We start from the raw sequence: 6,218 nt of genomic DNA on the forward strand, positions 1-6,218 counted from the left end.
AAATTCCAAATACTTTGGTTGACAAAAGAAACCATAATAGAACTAGGAAATCATGCCACCTGTGCAGCTTTCCAGTGATAAGTACTCAGGGAAAAACCGGTTAATGTGCTGAGATCTGCATGTTCCAGTGGGCAAAGTTAGCCCAGTATATGGATGAGGGAATGGATTTGGCTTGCTTAAAACCCACAGGAGGATTGCTTATGGTGAGTTGGTGTTTTATGTAAATGCTTGAAACAAAAATAGTGTGAGACAACCAGTGGGGAAGATGAATGTTGGTTGGTCAGGGCTATAGCTGTATCCATGTATTGGGTAGAAATATCACAATGTCCAGTTGAAATACAGATATTTCTTTTACAAGATTAATCTCCCTTTTATTAGCACTCTCCTCGAAATGCAGGTCAAGGCAGAGGTTCATAAGCTGGAGGAATCATGAAACAAGCCTTTTCTGACTTCTGTAACAAGCAGCTGAACAAAGGATGTACTGACTCTTGATAGAGGAATTGAGAGCTAAAAAAGCTCCTTAAGTCACTGCTTTTTGGCTGGTGTTGAGGGCCGTGGAGAAAACATGGAGCCACAGCCATCACTGTAATAGAGTCATCAATCACCACTGACTGCTGGCAGCAGTGAATATCCAGGGTTGTCTCTCACAAGAGCCTCATAACACTGTGGTATTAGAAGCCAAGTGGCATCTGTGCCCTGAATGTCACAAAAGCAAGCTGGTAAGTACTTCTTTCTGTTGGCCAGTCCTTCAGGATAATCAGTGTGTGCTTACTGCGTGCAGGTCTGGAGCTCTGCTGCATCTCAGGTAGGATGTTTAGTGCTGGTGCTACTGCATTTATAATAAATATTTAAAAAATGTCTTCTTTAGGCGGGTGTTTTCCCAAGCAAAACCAGGCAAAGCTGAACTCTGAGCCCCCAACAAAGACTGAAGTGATGCTGCTGAGGATGACTTCACAAAGCTGTGTAGGTGCTGCCAGCTCCATCTTAATTGCCTCACACTTTTGTATGTGCCCAGTTCACTGCCTTGAAAATGACAGATTTTCTGTAGTTGGAGTCACTTAGTCCCCAAGTTCAGCAGTAGTTCCACTGCTGCATCTGTTACGATGGGTGCCCAAAAGCTGGGTGTTTCTACTGAGTTCTCTTGCAAATTTGGCCTAAATGACCCATCCCCCATGAGGGATTGGTATCAGTGGTGTGGAGCAGAACCCATTTCTTTGGACCAGCAGACATCTGCTCTGGTGATTACACCATTAGCTGCTCTCATGTTGTTCAGTATAATCACAACCACAAAGGCAGTCATTTTTTAGCCAATATGCAACTGATGTGACTTCTGCTCTTCCAGCAATGTGACTTCTTCTCTGAGAAGTGCCAGGATTCTTTGTTTCAAATGCTTTTAGACATGTAGAATTTAGAAATGAAGAGTCAAAGACAGGGCTTGCCCAGATATTCTTATAACTGATATGCTAAAGGCTCTCTCTGAAGAATACCTCTTTTTTCCTAAGGATGTATATGCAGTTTTTCAGTGTGTCAGGCATTTTCCCATAGCATGAAAAGCACAAATGCTAAAATGTGTGATAGCAACATGGGGGAGGTAATAGGTCTTCAGAGTCTCCCGTGATTACCTGCAAAGTGGAAGGGAATAAACTGTTCTCCGTGTCCACTGGGACCAGGCATAATGAGCTTAAATTGCAGCAGAGATTAGTGTAGACATTAGGAAAAACTTTTCAAGTGAAAGGCTGGTGAAGTCCAGGAATAAATGGCCTGGGGAAGCTGCAGTGTCTCCATCTGTGGAATTTCTCAAGCACAGGTTAGACCAGTGGCTGCCAGGAATGGTGGGGTTTTAACTGGGAAGATAAAGCAGTACTGATTGTCCTTGTACTGGTTCTGCTCCCCAGCTTCCCCTGGCAGTGGGATCTGAGCTCCCAGAGCCAGGGGCACAGTGCCTGGGAAAAAGCTCTGCAGCCTTATGGACCTTCCAGCACCTAAAGGGGGCTGACAGGAAGGATTGAGAGGAACGTTGGACAAGGGCATGGAGTGACAGGACAAGGGGAATGACTTCAAAGTGCCAGAGGGCAGGGTTAGATGGGATTTTGGGAAGAAATTCTTTCCTGTGAGGGAGGTGAGGCCCTGGCACAGGTGCCCAGAGCAGCTGTGGCTGCCCCTGGATCCCTGGGAGTGTCCAAGACCGGGTTGGACAGGACTTGGAGCACCCTGGGACAGTGGAAGGTGTCCCTGCCCTGACAGGAGGTGACACTGGATGGACTTTAATGTCCCTTCCAACCCAAACATTCTGTGGTTCTCTGATTATACTTTTTAAAATCAATGTATGCATTCATTTTGTGGGCATTTCTCAACTTGGGTCAATTCTGACTTAGGGTTGATTTCTGAATGAAGTAATCAAAAGCAACTTTTATTTGCTATATAAATACTTTGTTACATCAGCCTTACCATAACTTTAAGCTTGTACCCAGCTTCACCATCAGCAGCACTGAACAGCTCAGCAGAGTTGTGTGTTTTAATCTATTCCCCTCTTGCAGAAACCCACTGTATTCTCTGCTGGGAAATACACAGCCAGGTAGCCCCAAGTTAAAACAAAGCAGTAATTAATTCACTTAGGCCCAAGATTTCCTGATAATTAAAGTAAGCAAGGGTTGCTTTTCCCTGCTTGTGTTTTCTGCAAGCCCCCCCTGCTCTGCAGGCACAACAAAGGCACCGATTGCCTCCTCCTCAGCTCGGCACGGGGGCATTGGCAGAGGTGATTCTGGCTGCAGAATTTGTTCCCTGAATAGATAAGACAAAGGTGGGGAGAGAAGAAATATTCTTATTCCACAGATGTCAACAAAGGCACAGAATAAGGGAGTGAATTTCCTTGTCACAGAGCAAAGGCAGGACTTGAACAGATGTCCTGATTCCTAGTGCATGTAATTGGTTTAAATTTTTGCCTCTGCTGTCGACTTACTGTGGGGAGTTATTTCAGGTAATCTTTTTTAGTCCTGTGATGTAATTTTTTGGTCAATTGTATGGCCAGAGCTTCCATGTAAAGGTAAATGAGACCAAATTGTTAGAAAAGATTTAAGTCTATATTTTAAAATGCAATTCCTTCTCATACAATGATCCAGTGTACACTGGTGTGTTGATATTTAGTAGTGATGTGTGGCAAGAAAGATTCCAAAAATGCCAGGATTGCCTTTCCTTTAGTGAGGGAGAGCTGTGACAGGAAGAAAGTGAAAACATTATTAGGTGGTGTAGTTTTAAAAATAACAAAATGTACCATTGTGTTTCCATGTAGTATTATCTAGGCAGAAAACAAAATTATAATTCGGGCCCTGCAAATCAAAGACTATCAAGAAGTATTAAGTAGAGAATTTGGAACTAAACTATTTGTAACTGAAAAATAAAAATTGGCACATTTAAGAAAATGTGTAAAAAATGTATGTGTGTGTATATATATATATATATATATATATAAATAAAAATGTCATTTACCATGTTGTATGCCCCTGGTTTCTGATGGCTCCTATTGATGAATCAGTTTTCTTATCAGAGAGACATTTTGTGTTCTGGGGAGCTGCAGTGCTGCATGTGCACATCTGGGGCTTGCAGAAAAGTGCTTAAATCCTTGATATTTTTTTTCCCTTGGTTATAATGGTGTCACTGTTCTTTCCTTGTCATCTCCAATGCTCAGATGCTTTTAATAAAATCCTCAGGATTTAAATTATTAACCATCTTTTTGGGATTACATTTTTTATTCCTAATTATACGCAAAAGATATATATCATGAAATATGCAGCAGTAATTGCGATTAAAGCGTGCAGCCTCCCAAAAGATGGGCCTAACAGTTTAATACACCCAAAATTTAATTAGGCAGATAATGGGGTTAGAGGGGAGATTTATAAGGATGGGGTGGGGATGGAGATATTTGGAGTGATACTTTTATTTTTTTGATGGTGGTAGAAATCAGTATGGAAGAAAATGCAAATAAAGTCGTAGTTCTTTCCTGATCTCCACTTGTGTTGTCTTTTTTTTGTCTTGGTCTTGAGATCATCCATGAAAAACTGAATTTATCTACACAGGGAGCAAGTTATTCAACGAGTTGCAGAATTTTCTACAAAGTTGGGTTTTTTGGTTGTTCTTGAGAAATCAAGTTTTGCCTTAAACCACAATAACTTTTCCCAGGTAGATTTCCTGGGCACGTTATTAAAGGCTGTCTCCTCTGCTTGGCTGCCTGCTTTCATGAGGGATGCAGGAATTTGATAGCTCTGAGACCTCCTTCCTGTGTCAAGCTCCCTTGTAATTGGTCTCTCAGTTCCCAAGTTATTAGGGGGATGAGAGGAGCAGGGGACGGGCAGACAGACACAGCCAATTTCATTGCACCAATCTCATTTCCGTAGGGAACTGGAATAAAAAAAATCAATTAAGGTTAAAGACCCTCCAGTCCCCTCCTTCAATTACTTGGGCAGAACAATCCTTTGGCTGAAGTATCCATGATACACAATATCCTCCTCAGCCTCATGCAGGATTAAACCTCTTGGGGCTGTTTGGAGTGTCCAAGTATGGGATAAACCCCTGGATTTTCCATCAACATTAAAAAAAAAAAGCTCCTAGAGGTTTTGGCAGTGCCAGGATTCCCTGCTGCAGTTTGCAGGGATGCTGGTTCCTCTTCCAGCATCAGGAGTTTCCCACAAGCTGCATTAGCCCAAAGGAACGTGGTCCCATCCTGTTTTTGTTTCAGCATCAGATGCCCTTAGTGCTGCTAATTAATCAATTTCTTCTCTGCTCTTGTGAGGGGTTATCTTATTTTTGTCCCCACGTTCTGGGAATCTCACTGGTCTCCACATAATTCTGTTTACTCTCCCTCCCCACCTCACTGGTAATTTGTGTTGAAATATTTAACATTTCATCTTCTACTCCCACAATCAGAAATAATTCAAGTATAACTTCAAAGTGGCAGAGACACTTTGAGAGGTTGAATGGAACCATCACCTTTTTACAAGCCATTTTCTGGGTTATCTTCTAAATCACCATCAAAATCCCAAGCTAAAACACAAAAAAAACCCAAACAGTTTTTTTTTTTTTAGTTCTGACTGCAAACCAAGCCCATGTGAACAGTCTGAGATGTTTATGATCTCAAAAGCAGCAAAAATCATCCATTTTCTGCAATCCTGCTTTACCCAGTGGAGATGTCCAGATTCAACACTTTGGGGCTCTAGTGCCCTTTTCTTCCTCTTATTTCAGTATTTGTTTTGCTAACAGCTTGTTCTGCTGTGGAACTGGTTGCTGTAAAGAAAAAAAATCCCCTTGTTTGCCTAGAATCTCTATAGTGAGGGATTTTGTTTGTGTGGAGAGGAGGAAATGAAGGATGGAAATGTTAATAGAGGAAGCACACATGTTTCAGATGATGTATTATATGTATCCCCTTGTTCCTTGTTTTACTTCTCTGCATTTTTCATTTCTCCAAGGATGTTTTATTAAAAGAAAAAAACACACCAAAAAAAGAAGTGATGCTTTTCCTGTGTGACAACTTGAAGACATTTTGGTGGGACTTTGTTGTAGCATCACTTCAGTTTTTTAGTTCCTCATGGAGAGGTGTGGAACCAGGATTCCAACCCTGACCAAAACCTTTTCAACTCAGGGGAGTTGAATTTAATTTCAATTTACTGCCTTGCTGTAAGGCTGAGAGACAATTCCTCTGGCTAAACTCAGTGAGGAAAACCTTTCTCCTGGCACAGCATCAACCTCTGCATCAAAATGGTGGTAAATAAGGTTTTCCAGATTTTATTTGTAACTACAGCGTCAGAATTACCTTTACAGACAGAGAAATATTTATTTAAGATTTTAAACTCCTAAAACAGAGGCTGTGGTTTATATCACTTGCATGTAATGATCATGGCCGTTATTAATTCCCCCAGCAACTCTTTGCTTTTAGAAAAAAATTGCATTGCAGGACAGCAAGTATCTACCAGCAGGTATGGTTATTTTTTTTTTCCAGCTTCTAATGCAGCAGCCTTTCATCCCTCTGTAAGATTTACCTTTAACCTAAAATCTTTCACCCGTTATCTATAATGCATAATTATAAATACATTGTAGTCTAGAGTAAGTACAATTAAAAAGGGTAATTAGTTTCCCTCCCTCTCTCCCATCCTCCTACCCAAGTCCTTAGGTTTAATTTTCATGATTATGTTAGATTATGAGTCATTTTAAATCATGGTATCCAGTAG

Source organism: Poecile atricapillus, chromosome 6, assembly GCF_030490865.1.
Source record: "Poecile atricapillus isolate bPoeAtr1 chromosome 6, bPoeAtr1.hap1, whole genome shotgun sequence".
Taxonomy (NCBI): Eukaryota; Metazoa; Chordata; class Aves; order Passeriformes; family Paridae; genus Poecile; species Poecile atricapillus.